This window comes from Astatotilapia calliptera, chromosome 14, assembly GCF_964374335.1.
Source record: "Astatotilapia calliptera chromosome 14, fAstCal68.1, whole genome shotgun sequence".
NCBI lineage: Eukaryota > Metazoa > Chordata > Actinopteri > Cichliformes > Cichlidae > Astatotilapia > Astatotilapia calliptera.
The window spans coordinates 17789948-17811226 of NC_137435.1; the positions used below are offsets into that span (position 1 = coordinate 17789948).

The 21279-nt window shown below is 42.3% G+C and overlaps 1 protein-coding gene across 1 annotated transcript in view; it reads right to left on the reverse strand.

The window, feature by feature from the left end:
- Window positions 1-21279, reverse strand: part of dscaml1 (Down syndrome cell adhesion molecule like 1) — a 113821-nt gene that overhangs the window by 47011 nt on the left and 45531 nt on the right. The window lies entirely within an intron of this gene.

Genomic DNA, 21279 nt, shown 5'->3' on the forward strand with positions numbered 1-21279 from the left:
TATCAATCCATCTCAGCTGATGAACACTATAATAAAGAAAGAAAACATGCCCTAAACTACAATAAAAACCAACGTGTATTTGCATAACAAAAGTATTAAATTACACCAAGATGCCTGTCTGACAAAATTATATAAATTTAGGTAAAGCGTTTTAACAGGCAAAGACAGCTATGAGAATGAAAAAGAATGAAAGGAGTCAGCCCTGATCCCTCCCTCTTCCTCCCCCTTCTCCTCCTGCTCTCCCACTCTTTCCCCTGGCTAATTTATTTGATAATTACCAAGGGCCCATTATGGTTGATTTCAAGGAGGCACTGGGAAGGTCTACTAAAAGCTATTTCATTTGAGCTGCTCATACTGTATCTAAGCTTCTTCCTTGTACACACGTAACACACACACACACACACACACACACACACACACACACACACACACACACACACACACACACACACACACACACACACACACACACACACAAGCACACATACGCACACACACAGAACCCTTATTGACATGACATATTTTTCCTAGCCCCTTACGCCTAACAATAACCATAACTTAACCCAACCCAATTGAAATTTATACTCTAAAACCAAGAACCCTCAGCCAGCTCTTAGAAGCTGGGTTAGAAAGTAAATCAATCCATTTTCCTCCAGTTATCCAATTCAAAGTCACAGGGGGCTGGAGTCTGTCCTAGCTGTCACAGGGCAAGAGGCGGAGTACATCCTGGACAGGCTGCCAGTCGATCACAGGACAAACACAGAGAGACAGACAAGCACTCAGAATAGGAAACCAGAATACCCAGACAGAACCCATGCAAGCACAGAGATAGCATGCTGAACTCCATACAGAAAAGCTCCAGCTAGCCAGTGGATTTAAACTGTTCCACCGTGCTGCCTGGGTGAAAGTAAAGGCCGCTAAAATTGTCCATATTTTCTACTAATGTCCTCACTCCTGCTACCTAAATCTCAAGTAGAGCTAGACATACAAGAAAGCACAACCATGAACACAAAATAAAGCATTATTTTATCCATTCAGACCCAACATGTAACTACCACCCTGACCCCACTTTCACTCACATTTAAAAGCATTATGTGTCGGCTCCAACAGCCATCCTTCAGTATCAGTATCTTTTTAGATTAGTTAGTTATCTCTCACACAAACATATTTACATAATAACACATAATGGCACATAGTCTTGTTTTAATATTACCTTCATTTAAGAAATTTATGACCGTTGTTTTCCAATATTAGGGCACACATGTAATAAACAGCTCTGGCTTATGTTTTGTGCTAAAAATACTTACTTCTTGTTTTTACACTGAGCTGAGGGCTTTTATACAAGGCAAACATGTTCCCTTTTGTGTCTTGTAGGGAAGTATTTGGGAAGTATTAAAATGTTACTTTTTTCACCCTGACATGTTTGTAGATGCATGTGGTATGTGCACATGTGCATGTATGCAGGATGGTTTTCTGGTGAGCAGAGGGGAAGGATAAAAAAGACTGAATTCTAATAAAATGCTTGCATCCTCCTAAATCCCCTCCTGCCCTCTTCCCCTACCTGCCATATTAACACACCCATTACAAGGGCAGATAAATGAAAATGAACAGCGCTGTGGTGTGATTCCCTTAGTGTCAAATCAATACTGCTCCCCTCCCCTCTGTTCTACTCCCGCCTTCCAACCCGCCCTTTTTCCTTTCATCTTTTTTCTCTGCTGCTATCATTCTCCTATTCTCCTCTCTTCTGTTGGGGCTTAAGAATTGGCATGTGTTTGACAAAGGGAAATCTACACGTACCAACAATAGGCTCTCTCCCTATCTGAGCCCCCCCACCCCTTTCTCCCTTTTGCTCTCTCTAGTATGAAATGAATGATGGTTGCTCCTATTTCCTTTCTATTCACATTCAAAGCAGTCTGTAATAGTTAAGTGCTATGAGAACAAGCCAGACATAGAAAGACCTACAAGGACGACATATTACTGCCACTTTTTTTTTGAGTCAATCATTGACAAAAACTGAAAAAAAAGACTGGGGAGAGGTTGTGTCAAAATAGCAGAAGAAGGTTATTAAAGAAGAATTGTGTGAATTTTTATAGAGTTTGCCTCTTTGACTCTGCATGAGTGTAGGACACACACAGTTACTAGAAGCAGAATAATTGAAGAGGAAGCACAGATACACATTTACTCTATTCTTATCTCTCTACAAGTGTTCTGGTTTTTCAGCCCCAAGCCTTGACCTTCGCATCCTCCTCTCTTCCTTTGTTCAGTCTGTTTTCCAGGTTCAATGTGATGCAGTGATCTGAGGATAGGTATTCAGAGGACTAATGCACTCATTAAAAAAGCATGCTTCACCGTCAAATGCCAGCTGCTGCCCTCCCCAACACCACCACCAAGTCTCCTGTTTTCTTTGTCTTTCCCTCTCACAGTATCTGTTTCCTTGGTTTCTCCATACTTCTCTCTTCCTGCTGCTGTCTCTCTGTTTCACTCTCTTTCTATATTTGTTGTTAGAAGGTGACACCCCATACGCCCACACACCCCTCACCCTCTCTGAACAACTCATGCTTGGGACTAAAGAAATAGAAAAAGAGAAAGGAAGATGGAAAAACAAATAAAGGAAATGAAATATGCATTCATCCAAACCGAAAGAAACAGAGAAGGAGAATCTGTTTTATCATCAGCCCACCCCCACATCTTTATCTCAGACTACCCTCTGCAATGGTTAAAGGCCTCTAACACAGTTAAGAAACCTTAATTGGAATGGCCATAAATATTCAAGCAGCAAGATGGGAGTAGTTACGTATGTCTGGATGAAGAGAAACAATAAAGGAATGCAATGAAAAGTCAGACTAAGACAAAACCATCGTCATATTCTCAGATTGTCTTTTCCTCTTAAAATGATGGTTCTGCATGTCAGAGCACACATGCAAACACAGCACACACAACCACAAAAAAGACTTCATCTGCATTTATCTTAGATTAAATTCGGTCACTGACACTCATGCAAACACATACGCTAGACTTGTCAACATGTGGTGCTTTGTGTTGCTTTTGTCTTTAATTATTTAGTCTCATAGATAATAGATTGAGACAAGCTCACCAGTCATGAGAATGATAACAGGGCATATCTAATGCATTATAAACACACATACAGCAGCGCAAAGTAAACTCTACTACAGCGTGACCTTATTTCTGCCGTGGAAAACACAAAAACGACAGTGCATGAAGGGTCTAATTTCACACGCCGGTCGCTTTTGTTTGATTGTCATACATTATGAAAGGGAAGACAAGGCAAACAGGGAAAAGACTGATCATGGATCCTCTGAAAGCACCACTTGGACTTTCTGTTTAGATATTGAACTTGATTCCATTGTGTGCTTGTGTAAATTCAACAACAATGTACTGTATATTCATATGTGTATCCGGACACATACGGTACTGCCTGCAGTGTTCCCTCTGTATACATGAGAAGGGGAGAACAGCGAGTGTGCTGACACACATGTGATAAACTCTCTCACACAAATCAATAAAGCCTTGCCCTTTGTAAAGCCATGTTGTCCTCAGTGGGAGTACTACAGTGCCACAGCGTGTAAGCAAGCGCGCAGTGACACATACTGAATCTCAGGGAGCAGGGGGGTCACCGGGGAGCAAGGCCTGTGTGCGGATGAGTGCACCTTGCATGAGGAACGGGGGAGGGAGGGGAAGGAGGGAAGGAGGCAGGGAGAGAGATGGCCTGCCCTTCTCCTAGGCATGCCTTTCCATGGCCTCCAACCCCCATCGTTTGCCCGTACCACCGTGATGATGCTCCCTCACCACTGTTGCTGGGCATCTTGGTGACAGAGACCCAAAAGAGGATGTGGAGGAGGAGCCAGAGCAGGAGAATGACATAAAGGATGATAGGAGGCAAAAGAGCTGCAGAGAAAGATGTTGCAGATTGGAGTGGAGTAGTGGTGACATGCTAAAAGCGGGTCCCCCAGATGTCGCGAGGAGGCCTGAGGGTCCAGGAGTGCCCGAGGTACGTTCTCGGAGGAAGCGGCACTAGGGGAAGGTGTGGGGTGAGGGCACAGCCACAGCAGAGCAGGAGCGGTTCTTCCTGCCTCCCTCCCTTCATGACTGTCTCTCTGTCTCTTCTGCCTCAATGCCCCCCTACACTCTGTCCCACTTAAGCCCAGTGTCACTGTCTCAGCAAGGGGGAGGGGACATGAAGAGAGAGAGAGAAAGAAACAAACAAAAAAGTAAAGACAAACTGGGGAAAAGAGAAGAGAAATAGATGAAAGAAAGATCACATTAAGGATGAAGATGAGGAGGATGCTCAAAGGGAGTATTGAGAGTCCAGTTAAGATTCCATCACTTGCCGCTTTCATGTATGAAGATGTTCTCTTTCCTTCTCTCCCTCTATCTCTTCCTTGGGAATGCTTTTGTCTCTTTGCCACACAAACATTCCTCACTCAGTATATGTAGAGCTACACACGCAAGCAAGTAAAAACATGTATGTGCAGACACACATCTGCACACAGCCTGCACGCACACTGAAGTCAGCTAGCCAGCTGATCCAGCATTTCCTGGTATGATTTTTAGATATGAGCATACTTAATAGGAAAACAGTCCAAAGTCGCTGTGAGAAGATGGTTTCTCTGAGGCTTTGCTATGGTTAAATCACATCTGCAAGTACAGAAAGTGGCAAACAGCTATAGAACGGTCTTTACAGAACAACACAGAGGTAAAATAAAGACAATTAAGGTGTAGGATGGGGAACAAATATGGATCTTATTAAAAGAGGACACCCCAAAAATTATGCTTACACTCCTATAACAGAGTCATGATGATCTATATAAAAAAGCTCCAAATCCAGGTGCCTGTGCAATTTAAGCAGTAGCAGCTTAATTATAGATTCAGTTAAATTCATTTCAATTGATAATATGAAAAAACAATAACAACAGTTATCTTTGGCCACTACAAGATCCAAAATTTATAATTGTATAGACAAAAGCAACTATTTTCCCTCTGTGCACCAGCCGTTTAGAGTGGGAAGGAAATATTTCCTTTGAACAGGAAGAAACCTCTAATCAGAGTTAGGGTTGAGTGTTTTCCTAAGGGATAAACAGAAACCATTTCAGAAGATAGCAATAAATTTAAGGTCTACTTGGTTCACACCCCCAAATTTTCCATATTCAAATTTGTACCCTTCAACACCAACTGACACTGACTCATATGACAGCTCCCTTTAGAGGTACAAGTCTTTGCAAAACACATTTTGATAAATGCAGAAGCTTTCACAAATATCTGTAAACTGACTTTAATGTGCAAAACAAGGGATTAATGTAACAGGTTTCACAGTGGTGCAGTGGTGAGCAGTATTACTGTTCGTCTAACTGATTATTCTAAATTAGCCGTAGCTGTGGATGTGAGCGTGAATGGATTCTGTGTTCCCCCACTAATCAGGGCTCGACAAGCAAATGTGGCCTTTCTAAATCTAAAGCAGGAGAAAGATTAGACAGATAGAGCATATTCGGTCACTCTGAATATGCTCTATTAAGACTCAGAAATCAAATCCACCCTGGAGGCCTCTGCAGTCTCAAACAGAACCTAGAAGTGCTAAGGACTTCGAGTTTGGGGATTATTGAATGTAACAGATTTGGCACAATCAATGTGCTGCTGCTCTCATGTCTACACAAGACCAAGAATGTATCTGCTAACCTTGCCATTTACAAACATTTTCCTTAGCTTCTGATTTGCTCAAATGTCAGGGGGATCAATAGGCTTTCTTTACACTGTGAGGTGTAAACTGGGGTAGTCTATTATAGCACTTTACCCTTAAATTCTATCTTAAAAGAATAAAAAGAATAAAAAGAATGAACAACTCTAAGAACATATTATTGGTCTTGAGCAGCATGTTTATGAAGCCTGATTAGTACTGGATGTTATTCTGAAAAACAAACAGATACTTTAGTTTCAAAGAAAAATCAGGGAAAGGGCAACATTTATCCTGACTCAAATAATGAGATTATGACGAGCTGAAATTACGTGATACTGGAAGATAACTGACTGCTGATTGTTTTAATTGGGAATTTAACTTATTGTTCTTCATGGCAATTAGGTGTTTGCTCCATATTTGGTAAAAAAGAGAAGCACAAGGGACAAAGACCCATCAAACGAATTCTGATTAATTTTTGTATATATGCACAGAATTAAGGAACATGTTTAAATTTGGCATAAACTTCACTGTTCACAAGGCCTGGTTACATTTGATTCTATTATCAAACTGAAAGGTACAGCTTGAGGTGGAGTTTGTATTGCATGACTGAATACTTCAACACAGTGTAGTCACGCAAAAGTCCACATGGCTAAAAGAGGCCGTGATCACGTTTGAACATTTTCAACCAAAGACAAGTTCACACACTGAACACCAAACATTTTAAATATGAATTTAAAAAAATGAAACAACTGTAAACCTGTAACCTGCTACAGTAAAAATCTATTTCTATTTTTATAATTTATTCCTCCATGTTTTAACTTCATATGTTTCTCCACTCTGTCCATTATCTTTCCATCCTCTGTGTCTCAGTCTGGCTGATATAGCCTGTCTTGCAACTCAAACAAATACTGTTAAATCCCATCATCTCTGAAACCAGACCCTCTAATCTCACTTGAGACCAATTTAACAGGTGCTATCACATCATGACATTGTTTTTTTTCCCTCAGTCCAGCTCAGGATACAACAACGCAAACACACTCAAAATATTATGCTGACATGGGTTTAGATTACAGCTGCTTGTGTTTGAAATGGTTGCAGTAATGGTTGGGAAATTCTCCTGTAAATGACGGGCCAAGCACATCAGCAGATGAACTTTGATTAAAAGTACATATTGACCCAGTCTTACAGAGCAGAGCAAGATTGTGAGAAACACCCCAGAAATCTCCAGATCCCTGTCCGTACACCAACATGTGTGTTTTACAACAGAACCCCTCTCTTCCCCTTAGTCCAGCATCCAATCCCCGCGCAGCCATGTAGCACTCCCCCTAAAGAGTGGGAGGCCTCATGAAGGGCTGGCACTGAGATATGGCAGTTTGGCAAGAGGTGGCATTTGCCAAGGTCATTCAGCATGTGTGTGTGTACCACCATCTCTGCTGCACGACCATATTTAAACATATTATACTGGAGTATGAGAACAGCACAGATGGGCAATTTTTGTAGTCGAGCTTATAATGCAGTATGCAGAGCAGAGGCCATCTTATGAGGCTGAGTGCAATATAAGGAAAGGCAAGGCTTGCTGCTGTTGTTTGTTTTTTAATGGGCCAGCAACTGAAGCTGAACCTCAAATCATCATAATGAGAGAGAATGAGGTCCACATATGCAAGGGGGAGGAAAGGAAGGTAGTTAAGGAAATCAAGTCAAAAGAGAGAGAGAGAGAAAGAAGGGAGACCAGAAGAAACACGGAGGGTGGAGAGGAAAGGAGAAATAAGGGGAGAGGAAAGAGGGTGAGAAATGAGAGCGAGAGAGAGATTCCTCTGCATCTCTGATTTGCTTGGGTGATATTCATCAGAGCGACAGAGCATAGGGAGGAATAGATGGAGTGAGGCAGCAACAAGGGTGAAGGGAAAAGAGAGAAAGAACACAGAAGTATTTTTTGTCTCTATAAGCCATTTGTTTTTATTAAGCCTGTCCTTGTAGCTGTTTCATGCACTCTTCACTGGTTTGTATTTGTTTATGTTCAGTTACAGGAGCATGAATATAGTGGTATTACAAGCTTAAGGTAAAGTGTTGCAGTCAAAACGTCTAGATTTTTGTATTTGCTGTGCAAAGTAAAGAAAAGGGAGAGGACAGGATGCTAAAAGAGACCGCAATTGGAATTTAGCCTGCCTAAATACTATTACTTTTAAGATGGATTTTATTGCTCATGGAGGAAGTCACATATTTCTCCACAAAAATGACACATTTCAGTAACGAGGCCTAAAATCTACAGCACATGCCTCCTTGGGCCACTCAGTCACCAAGTATTAAGACATATGATCACATTTTTTTTTCTGTTGGCATTTAGAAAAAGGATAATGCCACAATGTTTAACGTAAAATGTGACTTTTGTTGTTTTAAACAGAACCCTCTCACTGCCGTCGAAACAGACTGGTCATTTGGAATAACAAGAGCTTCTGAGTAATATGCAAGATGAATGCGATCATAATAAATGTTGCCCAAAAAGCTTCACGCTGTGAGAAAAAGCAAGACTGAAGAATATTAAGAGCCTGGGCGCAGCACAGTGAAGAGAGGAGAAGAAGCTGGGAGAGAATGAGAGGGATGCGGGGAGGGAAGGAGGGGGGATGGAGGCAGAAGAGAGGGAATGTGACAGAGTGGTGACAGAGAGAGAGAGTGGAGCGCTGTGTGTGTCAGGACTGTGTGTGTCTCTGTGCTTGTGTCCCTAGGCGCAGGCAAACATTAGCTGCATTAAGTGAGCTGACAGGTCCCTCCCCATTACCACTACTGGTGGCCGAGCGAAGGAGAGAGAGATAGAGCAAGAGAGAGAGAGAGAGAGAGAAGTGTGTGTGTGTGTGAGTGTGTGTGGTTGTGTGTGTGGGTGGGTGGGTTGGCTGTGGTTTTTACCAAATGTCTGTACAATTCAAAACACATGATGTGCTTCTCCTTTCTGTGCACATGGACGATATTATCATGACACATCTGCATATAAACGGTGCCTGTACACAACAACTTTCATACGTTTTTGAAAGCACACCACAATTACACAAAAACTACACCCTGACACTCTGATGTGGAAAAAAATCACTTGCAAAATAAACACATTTTACACAAAGTCTTGACCTCTTGGATGTACACCACACACACACACACACATATGTATTCCCTCGCTACATGCAGAAAAGCAAACTCTATATATCATGCACAGTGACATCCATGCCCTGTCTCTCATAAGAAAGTGTCACTGAGTTTACATATAGTGCACGCGGGCCTCTGTGTGTGCATGTGTACAATGCATCGTTTCTTTTCTGCTTAAATATTGATTGTTGTCTTGTCTGGGGTTCAGGGTTAAAGACCATCTGCTGCCTCCACCCTTCAATTATTCAGTCACAGCACCACCAGCCCCCTACTCCAACACGTACACATACACAGACACAAATTAGTCCCTGGGGGCATATTTTCTGTTTCTGTGTGTCATGATAGCCTAATACTGTGTGCTTCTGTGCCCTGAAAAATGGCTGAGTTACCGGTTACTGATATTCGCATTCATTCAGTCTCCTTCATCACATGGCACAACTAGAATAGAACTCACAAAAGCACAAACAAACAGTTAACCCCAGGAAGTCAGCCCCTGCACTTTAAGAAAGCAGTCGTCTGTGGGGGGCTCGGAGTTAACATTACACTGTGGTAAGGCCAATTCCTCTGCCTGAAGAAGAGCACTGAAGACAAATTATAAGATGAAGTAGAAGATTGACTGCAGGATGTACAGAGAACAATGCAAGGATAGTGTGTAAAAGAACAGACGGGAACGATAGAAAAAGTTGTGCAAAGGAGTTAAATAGTCGTAAAGACCAACTGTGAGGGAGAGAAGCAGTGAAAGACAGAGAAGGCAAGAGAGGTTGTTGACCTCTGGCTATGAAGCTTGTCACTATAGTGCAGGCGGGGTGGGTGTGAGAGGTAGAGGGGTGGGGGCTGTTTGTTAGCAAAGATGTTTTTCCTCAAATACAATGTCTCCACGCTGTGGTCTGTGAACATGCACGTAGGTATGCCTGCGTCTGTGTGTAATCTCCCTGGGCAAATCCCTCTTTAGCCAAAGCAGGGAAGAATAGAGAAGAAAAGGAAAAGCCATCTTTATCCAAATCCAATTGCAGCTGGAAGGAGATAGTAGAGTGAGCGAGGTGGAGGAGGAGAAAGGAAGAGGAGGAGAAGACGCTGTAATTTGTCTGAGGGATTACAAGAAGTGCTGGCAGAACATGACTGCTGACTGTGTGTGTGTGTGTGTGTGTGTGTGTGTGTGTGTGTGTGTGTGTGTGTGTGTGTGTGTGTGTGTGTGTGTGTGTGTGTGTGTGTGTGTGTGTGTGTGCTGTGACCTAACCCTATGAATTCAGAGTACAGCCCCATCAGAGACAGTATTTTGTAACAAAAACACATTTTTTTTGTAAGACAAAAACCATGTTCTGCTAACTCAGGTAAGCATCAAACCCTTTGTTGACTTAGAGGGTGACGACTGGCCCTCTGTTAGTTCAAAGTCATTATCATCTATTTTTGCTTCTATAAGAGATCGGGGTTTCCTTGACTTGACCTCTTTCACATACTAGTAAAAAATTAATTAAAAAATTTAAAGTACATAAAAAGCATGTAGTTAAACATGTCCAATATGTGGCTCTGCTCCATTGTGCAATCTATATTGCCAGTTTATATATATTTTAGTTTATATTGTTTTTGTTTTTTCATGTGCAGGAGTAAAATTATTTTTGACTAAACAGTCCAATGAGTGCTGGATTCAATACTGAAATCAGATAAGACCAACCACGCCTTAAACCCACCAGGTGACTCATGTCAAAACAAATCAATATAAAATGACCATAAAGCTTTTAAATGTAAGTATTTAGTAAGGTATTTTGATGAAACAGGGATAGGAGAGAAGAAAAAAATGAGGGCAAATATGGTGGGAGAGCCAAAAAATGTTGTGGAGCAGAGGAATGGGCTGTAGGCCAGTGTTTGGGTGCCAAGGTTTGATGTGATATGACTGTACGACACACAAGAACGCAGATATCTGCCTGGAGCAGGGTAAGAGTTAAGGACAGTGGAGTCAAATAAGTGTCAGTGCGAACCAACATCAGTGTCTTTCTCTGTCTCTGTGAGTGACAGCGATACGAGGCAGTCTGCCCCCACACACACACACATGCACACACACAGGTGCCCAACGGCTCTGTGCAAGAACAGCTGTTTTGCTGTGACACACAGCATACACTGCACATCACATCTGATACACAGCAGCTCCTTACCCAGAAACTCATAGGCTACAATGACACACACACACACACTGCTGCTTGTTTCACCAAATACTGACACACTTTTTTAGGCGTTTTTTTACTGTCAGGTTACATTTACAGGCTACGTCTATGTACAGTATTATCCTGCAGTTTAGATGAAGTAAAATGTATGTATGTATAGTACATATCCAAAGACATAGTTACAGCAGCTATGGCTGTTGCTAATAAGGCAATGAGTGCCTTGTGCCATGTTATTGTTACGCCCCCCTTAACACTCCCAACGCTCTGAGTGACTTTATGGTGATGAGACATGGGCTTCATTGTCTTAATTGTCTTAAGCAATGAAAGCCTGTTGTAGACACCACTCTCCTGGGGTTTCCTTGCCTTTAAAGCCCATTTTTTGCTTAGGGATATCCTATGGTTTGATTTTTGAAACAACACCCAATAGCAAATGGTCAGTAACTATCAATTTAAGATCAACAAATCTCAATAATTTTATCTCCTTCAGTTTTTTCAACCCTAATCTTATGGAGGTGTTGGTGTTTTAATTGGTTTACTATAACTGGCATAAATTGGGCTCAGTGTAGTAACCTGATACTTACATATCAATAGCAGCTCACTGTACAACCTGATATATATCATGACAAAGCGTGTAACAGACACGCCGATCCACGGTGTCCATTTCACGCTTTGCCTCTCCAAAATGTGAAATGTGCACGCATGCAGAAGTTGCAGTAATCTGCAGTAACAGCAGAGGGAGATTTGTTTTTCAAGACAACATGAAAATATAATCACGATAAAGTGTTTAAACAGAAATTATTAACACATTTACATGTATATCCATATCAGTCCCCTAGCTTAATCGATTCATTTTGGGGAGACAAAGCGTAAAATGCCTACGGTGGATCAGCGTGTCTATTACACGTTTTGCAATGATACCTGGTTGCACTGTAGTTAGTCACCATGACATCTCGATACTCTCCATGCACTAGGAGTATAAGACTTGAAAGCAGCCTAGATTGCAGTGAGCAGTCATAGTCATAGTTGAAATAAGGGAGATTATGCCCTCCCATAAACCAAAAGGTTCTCTATTATTTAATCATATATGGGCTTATGTTTGCACATGGATATAAAGTACACATGTGCATGCAAGTCATATCACGCAGATGTGTCTTTGCAGTGTCAAAGCACTATCTGGTTTTTTAATCAGGTGATGAATTTATGCTGCGAAATCCTTCACTCCTTTCTTTCCTTTTGATTACCTGCCTTCACTCCTATGGACTAATTCTCTTCTTGTATTGGAACTTAATTAAGTGTAGTCTCTCTTTAGACGTGTGCTCTTACACAGCTTAAAACGAGTACAACAATTAGCACAAGCTGCAGTACTGGTTTCAGTATGATAAGAAACAGCTACAAATATCTTCCAATAAAGAAATTCCCTGGAAATATTCGGTCAAATGAAGAGATAAGAAGTTTAATAATAGGATAAATGACAAGGTAACGTGAGGTAGGTCATCAAAAAGGACATCGTTAACATATGATGAGAAGTTGAAGACAGTCATAGACAGTGTTACTTCAGGCAGGCTGTGAAATCAGCTCGGCCTGGTCCTTGCATAAAGTATAACATTTCTTGTGTCATGAGTCTAGAAAGTACTCTATAATCTATTGCCAGATCTACATGACAGTTAGAGCTGCATCTTTTGAAGATAAGATTTAAAAAAAATCTTATGCCACAGATGATTGTGTTGCTGCTTGAGCCCAGTACATAACACACACACACACACACACACACACACACACACACACACACACACACACATTACAGAAACCATCTAGCTTAAGCAAAACTCAACCTAAAGAGTTGAGTGTGTTTCTGCAGGACAGCAGATCACTAAATCAGGAGCCCAATAATGTAACTTTTTGGCTTGTAACTTAGGAATATGTTATATCTGTAAAAATCATGTTTTTCTCTGCACACTTCAAAAAAAAGCCTTATATTTTTTGTGTTTGAGTAGAGCTGCTGAGCTGATTCTTTTAGTCAAAACACAGCAGGTTTGAATGAATATTTGCCTTTTCTCCCACTTTTCAATCAATAATAATAATTTTTCATAAATCAAAATCTGTTTTAATCTCCTTTTTTGTGGTTCTCTCCTGTTGCTTTAGTAAACCCATGCTTTTCACTCTCAAAGCCACAGGTAGTCCTTGAAAGACCGGAGGAGGTTCTGAGTGCTTTTCGAAGTTTTCCCTCTCTGCCTCTTGTCTTCTATCAGATGGAAGAATGGAGGTGAGGAAAGAAGTGAGGGAGAGGGTAGAACAGAGGAAAAAGACGGAGAATATAAGCCCCCAAAGCAGCACTTAAAGTAAGTCTGCATTATTGATGTGGAGACAAAGCGAAACATTTATTTATCATCAAGGATGTGCAGAAGCTAAGCCGATCCCCGCAGAGCTGGAACAGAGAGAGAAAGAGAGAGTAAGTGAGGGTCAAAAGACAGAAAGAGGCCATGCTGAAAGAAAGATGTCTAAGGAGGCTTCAGTGTGTCTGTGTGAGGATACAGTAGAAGGTCAAGTCTAAGATGTGTCCTGCGCATTTTATCTAGTCTGCTGTGGGATTTCCTCTGGGCTGAAGGATCAAGACCAGGCCAGAGAATTATTTATGAGTCCTAAACATGCTTCCATATCACACTGTTTAACTGCTGCTGTTACCCCCCCCCCCCCCCCCCACACACACACACACAAAACTTGATGTTGTCGCAAGCCCATTATTTTAACATCTTTGTTATTTTAAGACTACAGCTGTGTATAAGTGTCTTATTTGGGATTTAATTGACTACTTTTTCAATTATTGATTCCTCTATTGTAAAGGATTCGAAGAGAAGTGCCCATAAAATGTGCATTACATGCCCCCATGTTACCAGCACAAGTGCACACATACAGTATTAGAGATGTTGACTTTCTCCAAAAGCAGAAGGGATTGCAGATTTCCTGCTGTAGAATTAGGAGGGGATGTTTTTCTCATTATCATTTAATATTTTAATATGCCATTATTAGTTCATTAGAAGTATATAACCAGCTTTGCATTAAGCATGAATTGAAGTTTTTGATCTTACATTATTCTTTGCATTACAGTGATGGTGATAACTTTAATTTGATCTTTCTTACAGGTACCAGAATAATAACATGATTTTCCATTGCAGATGTAACCATGATCATTCCATACACATTGCAGTTTGTTGCTCATTTTAGAGTTGTGCTCAAGGTAATTAAAGGTTAAAAGCTACAGCCAGCGCGAGTCTGGCTGATCTATGGAGGGCAAAGGCTTTGAGCTTGGAAGGCCGCACGCGCTTACACAGCACTTATAAGATGTCATTCTTGGTGATTTTGTGCTTAGTCATGTTTTAATATGTTTTAAGTAGAAGTAGCTGATCCAGCAATATTCATTTAATATTATATACTTGATTTAGAGCAATACACACTAATGGTCTTAATAAATGAAAGAGTCCTTGTAGCTGCCATGTTGTGTCTCAGCAGGGTACAGACGGTTCCAGGAGAAGGGGGGCAGTTAGCGTCTGCCCTCGGGAAGGAGACAATGTTATTCTTTGTGTTAAATAAAATTGTCAATATTGATTGTATTACACCTGTCACTACGCATGAGGGGGCGTTCTAATACCCTGATTTCATAAAACTATGGAAATGTGTTTTTTTGAGATGAGATCTGAGACTGTCTGCATACAGTGTCCATCTCCCACGTGTGTGATCATTAAATCATCGTTTGACTCAACCCGACCGGACCAGTGTTGTTATTGTGGGTTTTTCCTCTGGTGTCCATCTCCAATATTTTTGAACCATAACATTTTGGGGGCTCGTCCTGTGGTATTGGGGTGGACGTGCGAGGTGTGGACGGTCTGAGGTTGTCGAGCGGACAGGCACGGACCAGGGATCTGATGTGAGTGAGCTTCCCGGGTGCATCTAAAAGGTAAGGCACTGCCTGTTGAGTTGATTCCCAAATTGTGCCAAATTGGGCTGCATTAAATTAAAAGCCTGCTCACTGACGTTGCTGGTGGGTGTCTGTTTTGATTTTGATGAGAATCACCGTGTGTTATGCAGTTAAAGTTGTTTAAGAGTATTTAATGAAGTTGAAGAAATATGAAACTGTTCCAGAAGTAACAGAGAATGTTGGGTTTGAGTCCCTGGATATTGAGCTGAAGGCTCAGGTAGTTTGGTAGGGAAATTAGGACAGAAACTGTTCCAGAAGTAACAGATACTGTTTAATAGTTTTACAAATCAGGACAGAAACTGTTCCAGAAGTAACAGAGACTGTTTAATTGGTCGTAAAAAAGTTATCTTTCTTCGGTAGGACCCGTTATGGTAAAATTTTACAAAATCGGTTAGGTTGAAATTATTATAGGACGGCACCAGAAGTTGCTAAGAAGCACATAGCCCGGGGGTTACGCCCCCTCCTGGCCGTGGACGCGCGGTCTTGACCTGTCGGCGAACAGGGGTAGTTCAGTTTTGGTTTAACTGTGGGGTACAGGGCATCCCGAAATAAGCTAGGAGTTACCGAGACTCCTCATCGTTTGAAACGGTGTCATGTGCTTGTTTGGACAAAGTTAAATTGAGTTAGGGATTTAGAAGTTAGGTCAGAAACTGTTCCCAGAAGTGACAGATACTGTTTGATTGATTACAAAAAAGTGAAGCTTTCTTCGGTTGGACCCGTTAATTTAAATTTGTCGAAATTTGTTAGGTGCTGAATTTGTCATGTCTGTCAGTGGTTGTAAATATAAGACGTCTTTGTGATATAAAATAGAGTTTTGTCTGAGTTTTGTGTGACCCTGCGTGTGATGAGAGCGCAGCTGCAGCGCTGAGAGCTATTTTTAGACGGTGTGTGAACATGCAAATGAGTGTGTGGCTGGGAGGAGAACAGAGCTTTTCACTTCCTGCCCAGAGTGTGTGTGAGCCTTAGAAGCAGAAGGCCTTTTATTGCTGAAAGCCTGTAAAGAAGCTGCTGGTTTTGATGTTATAACAATGTAAATAGTTTCTGATTTAAAGAGAGTGGTTTAAATAATTTTCAGACATACCTTGCAAATGTGCTTATAATGAGTTGGCACTCGGCCTTTGAAGGTCAGAAGCTTCGTTCGGCGTGACTGTCCGGATTGATAAAGTGTAATAAATGCTTTGAGTGCAGAGGGTTAAATGCAAACAAGCTTACAAACACATAGGTTATGATCAGAATAGGTCCCTAGAAGACTTTTGAATGTTTTAAACCAAGTGGGAATCACTAGAACGTTATTTGTTAATCACAGTTGATTTATGTAATGTAAAAAGCATTTAAGACTGAGTAACTTCAGTTTTTGAGGAGCATAAGAGAGTGTTCCTAGATCAGAGTAAGCTGCTGTAAGTCAATTGAAAACAATTTAATTAAATCTTAAACATTTTATACTGATAACACAATTGATTTTAATCCATATCTTTAAATAAGTAAAGTTCATGAAGTTTTCTGAGCTGCCATGACACAGAGAAAGTGGAGTGTTTCACCCTGAAAGGATGAAATGATGCTCTGCCTTTGTTGTCAAGTTCAAACATAGGCCTTAAATAAATATGAGCCACTAATAAGCGTGACATAATTAATAATTTCAAACAATAAAGCACATTGGGTGAGTGACCCAGATAACAATAATCTATGAGCACGCAATAAAGTGGACCTGTTAGAACCCCTTTTGACATTTGTCCCTTCAACAATAAATGATTATATTGTGTCCCATGCACTAAACAGTCCCATTTAATACTGTTAAATCGTTGTTTAAATAGAATAAGCAAACATGTCTGTGCTTTATTTTGCAACCTGTAACATACAAATAGCAGAGGAGGAGGGCCAATTGGAGGTGACCTGCAAATGTCACATAGTGACTGAGGAAGGTGTTTCACCTTATGAGATGACAGTGTGGTCCGAGATTGAGCTGCATGAGCTAAATGCCTATATACAACGTTGCCTATTTTTATTTCAAGGCTTAAAGGAGATGACTGAGCATGAAAATGATCCAAATTGGGAGCCCACAGAGGCCGCCCACTTTGCTCAGGCTATGATAGAGTCGGTACTAGACGGTTTTGATTTTGATATGTTTGCTTGGGAAATAATATAATTATCTGTGGAGATGTCTCCAAGCGATTAGTAGATTTAAAGGAGACAAATGTGTGCTTGAGAGTGCGTGGTTGAAATTGTGTGTGTGGGTGTGTGTTTGAAAGGCTTTGAAACATAGATTTGATTTGAATAAAGCTAATCACAGTACTATGGTTTGGCATTGAAGTAGAGCGAGCTATACAGCTAATTATTGAGGAGTTTGGATTTAATTGGTCCATTGCTCCCTCGCTCGGTAAACAACACAGTGAATTTGTTAGTTTGTGAGCAAACATGATATTGCTTTGGAGCAATTTTCTGTGAAAAATTTAAGGCTGTGTGAATGCATTTGAGCTGTGTTATTGTTTTGTGCCCCAAAGTTAACATGCAGTGTGTATGAGTTTATAACATTTATGTTACAGAGTGAAAAGTAATTATTAAAAGTGAATAATGAAAGAGGCTTGGTTAAGTCTTGACACACTGCGTTGGCTGTGTGTCTTACCAAGCAGATTACAAGGAGACAGTGACCCTGGGAGGAGCGAAAGTATTTCTGAAAGCTAACAGGCAGACATTGCGGAGTGATCCAGAAGGAGGAGCCGTAAAACGTCACAAAAAAGGGAGGTAAGCTTGTGTTTTAGGATAATGGCTGACGGCCCGAACACGACACCTACTGGGTACAGAGGCTATAAGCCTCTAAAGGAGCAGCAGCAACAGTTAAAAAAAGCTATTCGCTTAGCTTCCCCTGGATCAACAAAGTTAGCTGAGAAGGAAGCCAAAGCAATGGAAGCTGAGCTAAACAAGTTTATTGCTTCCCAACAGAGAGGGCTGGATGACAAAATAGCCCTAAGTCTTGTGCTCAAAATAGAAGGAGAGAGATGTGAGCAGCAATTGGAACAACTACAAGCCGAGGCAGAGAAACGTTCAATTAACTGGAAGATTAAACAACAAATCAAGAAACTACAGCAAACTCATGCAAAGTGTTGCAAGTGGATGTTCTTGTGGAATGGAGCATCTTCCTGGATGGAGGAGGATGACACACCTGAAACAGAAGATATGGAAAGCATAATGGAGGCTTTGAAACAACTGAAAGACCAAAATAAGAAGCTGGAAGACCAAATGAAGAACTGGATTCCAAAACCAGGAGATGCTAACAAGTATCACACAGCAGAGATTCTTCCTTGGGCCACATTAACATCTAATGCCGTAGGACGACAATATGTCATGCCTGTAATGACCCTCAGAGGAGGACAAGTTCAAGGCCCCGATGGACAGACGGCAGTGGTTGTAGGAGGAGTAGCTGATGTTGAATACACCAGAGCACCACGGGTGTTTCATAATAAAGGGCCTATGACAGTTAAATGTCAGTCCCTGAATGGGGAAGGGAAAGAGATAACATCAGCCGCAGAGGAAGGCTTGCCTTTGCCTTCTAGTTCACATGAGAGAGGAGACAGGCCAAAAGCCGAAGCATCAAGAGAGAGCCTGCCAGACCAGACTGGAGAAGCGGATTGGACCCCAACAAACGAGGAAATGATTTCACCGGTGGAAAGGATGGCACAACCGGCTTTCATCGGACTGCCAACACCAGCAAGAGAAGAGCAGGCCCAAACCAGGTCAAAACACTCCAAAGCAATGGCCAAGTCAGACACATGGGCAGGAGAAGTATTCGGACGAATGCTGGAAGCCCCGCAAGGGCTATTGGAAGTATTAAATACACTGAAGACCGTAAAGGACAAAATGACCAAAAGCATGGCAGAAGAGGAGAGTGACAATGATTCATCTACCACAGAGGAGGAAGAAGATGATGAAGATAACGACAGAGGAGGAGTCGCGTCAGAACCAAGTATAGCCAGGAATCTTAGGTCAAGACAGGTGAAGAAAGAGCAGGGACAGAGGAGGCCTATTTTTAAGAGTTCAAAAGGCAAGGGAAAATTGGGACAGTGTAAAACTGTGACCAAAGCAGAAAAAGCTGCGGGTACTCATTATAATTTGCCTTTAGTGGCTGGTGCAAAAAATGAACCAGTGTACCGCGCATATAAAGTAAGAGATTTGGAGGCATTGGTTAAACAGCTTCCACCTATAACTGGAGGCGGAGCAAGGTGGTTGCGTGAATTAGGCAGACTAACAGAAGGAGAGGAGCTTGCGATTGGCGATTTTCGCGCCATTTCTGCGCGGTGTATGCTCGGTGGTGGGTTAGCAGATGTAGAGGCTATAGCTTGCACAACTCGCCATGCAAATGATTTTCCTTATCATGAAGTGCAATGTGCTTTGTCTGACGCAGTCCGTGAAAAGTACCCAACCCCTAATACAGGAGCCATACCTAAAATAATTTGGGACCCCCAAAACACACCTAGAGAGTTTTTAGAAAAAGCCAGAGATCAGTGGTTGTTAGAAACAGGTACCCATCCGGGTAGAGAAGGTGAACATCGGGCATGGTTTCGCTCAGCGGTGCTGGCAGGGCTGCCAAACCAGGTCACAGAAGATCTACAGAAAAACCCAGATTTTGCCGTAGCAGATTCGGTGCAGTGGGAAAGACACGTCTCACATCGTTTGCAGCTGGAGCAGGACAGGGCGAACAAGCAGAAAAAAGAGTTGGAGGAGGCACAAGCGTCTCTACTCAAACTACAGTTGGTGGAGGCCAGAAACAAAGTCAGCGAAAAGAAAAAGGAGGAAAAAGAAAAAACAGAAAAAATTATGATAGTTGCGACCCAGCCTGGTCCTGGGCCTGAATGGCCAGATAGTGGCCCGGGTCCCTGCACTAATGACGGATGGCCCGCCAATGCACCAAGGCAGAACCAAACCACAGGGAATTGGGGAACCGGTGGATCGTACAGAGGGCGTGGTGGCTCAGCGGGGGGAGTACAAAGAGCTCGTGACACGGGGAATCTCAGCAGTGTGCCTTGGAATGTCTGTTGGAGGTGTGGAGCAGAGGGTCATTGGAGCAGAAATTGCCCAGAACGTCGTCAGAACAATCAAAGACGAGGCTACCAATCCCAGGCACGTGGAGCTCCGAGAGCAAGAGATGGCTCGTGGGGAGCATATCAGGCCCCAAACCCGAGCGCAGCACCAGCCACGCAGTATCCAGTGGCTGACTGGAGGGAGGACCAGTACTGAAGGGACCCGGAGGGACCAAACAGTATGGTGATGGCAGATCCCATGCTGTTAATGACTATAGAAGGGACAGAATTGCCCTTCTTGGTAGACACTGGAGCAACATATTCAACCTTGAGAGCTGCACCAGACAGTGCAACGTTGTCCTGCCACACAGTGAACGTGGTGGGTTTTTCCGGGATCCCGACAACTCTGCCAGTGACTGACCCAGCTTTGACAAAGCTGGGCAAGCAGACTTTGAAACATAACTATGTGGTGTCATCGCAAGCGCCAGTAAATCTTATGGGCAGGGACCTGCTCGTGAAGTTGGGCGCCACAATCACATGTTCAGCAGATGGATTATCTGTGACTCTGCCAGGGGGCCAGCATTTTCCGTGCCTGGGAACAAGTTCAAAGACTCAATATCTGCTTCAAGACTGTGAAAGAGCAAAAGTCAATATCTACTGGGGGAGACTAGTGGAAGAGGATGTTCTGAGGCAATTTCAGCTGTGGAGACCCTGGATAATGAGCTTGGCAGTTTACTCCCCTCCGCGCGACCCTTACCACGTTACCCTGTTTTATGATAAAGAGAATGACGACACCTATCGTGAATTATTTCAATCTGATCTTGAAGGTCAGACGTGGAATGTGCAAACACATGACATCTACATCGGACCAGGAGGTGTAGCCGCGGCTGTGAAATTAACTGATGAACAACTGCCTTGGTACAATGTGGAAGAAAATTCAACCCCTCACATTACATTGGCGGTCCACCAAGGTCATGGTGCAGGTGATCTAGGTCCAATGGTCAGGCGAGCACTGGACGACACAGGGTGGCAAAGAACTCAAATTCCTAACTTATCTTATGCTCCAAATTGTAAAACCTATCGCATAACTTGTGCCTGTGAGGATATAGTGATCTTGGAACATAAAGAAATTTCAAAAACACATGGTGAGGAGTGTGTAGATCATCCTCACGCAGTTGCTGGACTGTCGAATCTGCCTGACAGTCTATGGTCAAAAGGGCCCACGGATGTTGGCCTAGCTAAGTGTCCTCCTGTCTTGTTCCAGCTCAAGTCACACACACCAATTAATAGACCACAGTATAAACACAAACCTGA